The sequence below is a fragment of the Dipodomys spectabilis genome, unplaced genomic scaffold (assembly GCF_019054845.1).
Source record: "Dipodomys spectabilis isolate Male_0828 unplaced genomic scaffold, ASM1905484v1 ptg000010l, whole genome shotgun sequence".
NCBI lineage: Eukaryota > Metazoa > Chordata > Mammalia > Rodentia > Heteromyidae > Dipodomys > Dipodomys spectabilis.
In genome coordinates, this window is record NW_024870687.1 from 3,823,407 (window position 1) to 3,826,468 (window position 3,062).

The 3,062-nt window shown below is 31.9% G+C and overlaps 1 pseudogene; it reads left to right on the forward strand.

Annotated features, from left to right (window-relative positions):
* Positions 1-2,279: 2,279 nt before the first annotated feature.
* Positions 2,280-2,376, forward strand: LOC122128229 (annotated as a pseudogene).
* Positions 2,377-3,062: the final 686 nt, after the last annotated feature.

Genomic DNA, 3,062 nt, shown 5'->3' on the forward strand with positions numbered 1-3,062 from the left:
CATAAAATAACATATGATAAGGCAACTATTTGTGACTTTTTAAAGTGAACCTTATTAAATGATGAAATTTATTAGCTCACGTTTGGGTTTGAAATTTAGGAGGCTAACCTATTTAACACATTTCTGGAAGGCCCTTACTGAAAAACACAAATTGTGGGTTGTACTATTTCTACACTTTAATGAATGGTTGAACGTGTTTGGCATTAGTGCTGTCTAAATAATTCAACTCTATTGTAACTTGCTCCCTACACTTAAAAATCTTGTAATGTCACTAAGTATCATCAACTTGTAAAATGTCATTTTGATGAATGTGATTTTAAAAAGTTTATTTGAAAAGGAATACACTTTCAGAAGATTAAATGTAGATTATCATTGGTATGAGAGTGACATTTTTATACCACAGAACCATGTTGTACTGAAGTCCCAGTGTTTTGAAGCACTCCTTAGTGCTTCAAATATTTTTCTGAATTACATTTGACCTCTAAGTCAAGTTTTCCGGGCTTTGGTAGACCCATTATGGATCTATCCTTCAAGGAACTATTTTTTGGCCCACTTATGTTGGAATAAAATCTTTCATTAATCATAGGGGAAGGGTATTAAAAATAATCTTATGACACTTTGTGAACTTGTTCACTCATATGGGCTGGTCATCTATAAATTGAATGTTTTAATTACAGTACTTTCTCTCAAATTTTGTTATTTCATTCTTCATTTTAAGTTGCCTTGCATTCCACAATTGCTTACTGCTAATACCTGCATCTCAAGGAATTGGGGCCCTGAAATATAGGAAATGAGAAATTGAGGTTGGTCTTCAATTACTATGTGCTGACATGTTGCATGGGCCTTGGTGAGAAGTCTTGCCCCTGTTATCTGATGATACAGGTAACTGGGACCTGGGATCCTAGGACCCATGGGGACTGCAGAAGGATAATGTTTTTTTAGACATCTTAGCAAAATTTGAGTATAATCAATAGGAATGCTTCCGAAATATGGAGAAAAACAGATTGGGACAAGACAGTTAAAACAATAAACAGAACAGCAGAGTAAAATGTATTATAGATTAGAGGAAAACATTGTTTTTTACCATGTGGATTCAGAAGACCAAGAACAGTTAGAATTTATCACAAGTTTATACTAAAGACATTGCATTGATACTTTTTATATCTAATATATATTTTAAACCTAATTATTTATATTCCAATTCTATTTATTGGAATAAATAAATATCAATTTATTTGTCAAATTATCAACTAATTCTAGTAAGTTTTACTGTGTGAAATATAAAATCAGCACATATAAATATAAAATATATAATTATATATAATATAATTAAAAGGCACAGGTTTGCATTGTTCTGTTGTAGTTACTGTATCAAAGGCAACTCTGTTTTAAAGTATTATTCCATTATCTCTACCTTAGTGTTTGGTAGAGTTAGACCTAAAGATTTACCATTTGTAGATTTACAGCATGGAGGCAAGAGGAAACACTGTGATTAAAACAGTATCAATTTAATGCCTAATAACTGGGAGAAACATATGGACTTCTCCCGCAACTATGAAAATATTTGGTGATAAAAAGGCAGTAGTGTAAGTTCCTGCCTGGTTGGATGGTAGACAGGCCAGGACATTAAGTAATCATGCATATGAACAATTTTTTCACCTTCTTGGCTTTAGCTACTTTTGAAATGGAAGGTATAATAAACAATTATATTTTGATAAAATACCTTCTAGTCTGAACAGTTCTGTTTGAACTGTTCATCTCTCTATGATCCCTTGTAACCAAGATTAGTTTTGTTCTAGTAAGACAATCTATGCTGTCAGGGTAAGATATTCTGGTTGGTCTGTTCCCACATGGAAGAAGGGTAAAGGCTCAGGTAGACATTTGTGCCAGTAACACCTCATTTGGGAAAATATCAGCTGAAGAAGTTTAGAAGTAGCTCTTAAGCAATGCTTACTTTGAATCCATTAGGTCCACATAGCTAACACAGTTGGATAAATAAGTACTTGAAAAAGCCATCACCTTTGGACCTATCTATAAATAATTGAGAGTATGATCAAATTCCAAATAAAAAGACTTAAGATAGTCATTGACAAAAAAATTTGCAAATGTGAGCAATTGATTGATCAATATAATTTTTTCTACTATTCACAGAATTTTAGGGAAATAAGATCGATAGCATTGTTAGGAACAATACGGTTTCCTTGTTACAAGTAGGCACCCATAGATATAGGCTTGTATAAAGATTGCATCATTAACTACTTAAATTTAGAGGATACTACATGCTTCAGCAGCACTAATACTCAAATTACAAGGCAGAGATTAACATGGCACTTGCACAAGGATAACATGAAAATTTGAGAAGTATTCCATATGTTTCATTCTTCAGATGCAAGAAATGAAAAACAGTTATTAAAACAAAATTACAACTGTAACAATACACGTAATTCATATAATTAAATTCAGTTTGACATCAGTGTATTAAATATTCACCTCAGAAAGGCGTTTACATAGCATAAACTTTACAAAACTTTTCAAATTAGACAACATTGTCATTTTATCCCAAAGAAAAATAATATTAAGACCTAGAAAAAAAGGAATCAAACTGTTTCTATATGGAATACAATCAGAAAGAACACATTAATGAACCTCAATATTATAAAATAATGTAGAATTCAAAGTATATCTAGGAGAAAATAAAATAAATTATGAACATTATGCAAACATAGAATATAGAATATTTTAAAATATACTTTTTCAGACAAGCACCAGAAATATTTTAGTTTCTGTACTACTCATTTCAACAGGTAAGTTAAAATTGTTTCTGATTAAAAAATCACAAACTCTGAAGAAATCATTATACATGTATCCAAAAACTATTGAATACATTTTGACATCCAATGCAGGCAATTCACTTGGAAGAATTCTGCGGAATCCATGAATTTGTACAGTAAAATATTGGTGTTGCTGGGCACATGTGGCTTATGTCTATAATGCTAGCTACACAAGAGGCTGAGATCTGAGGATCATGGTTCCAAGGCAGCCTGGGAAGGAAAGTCTGTGGT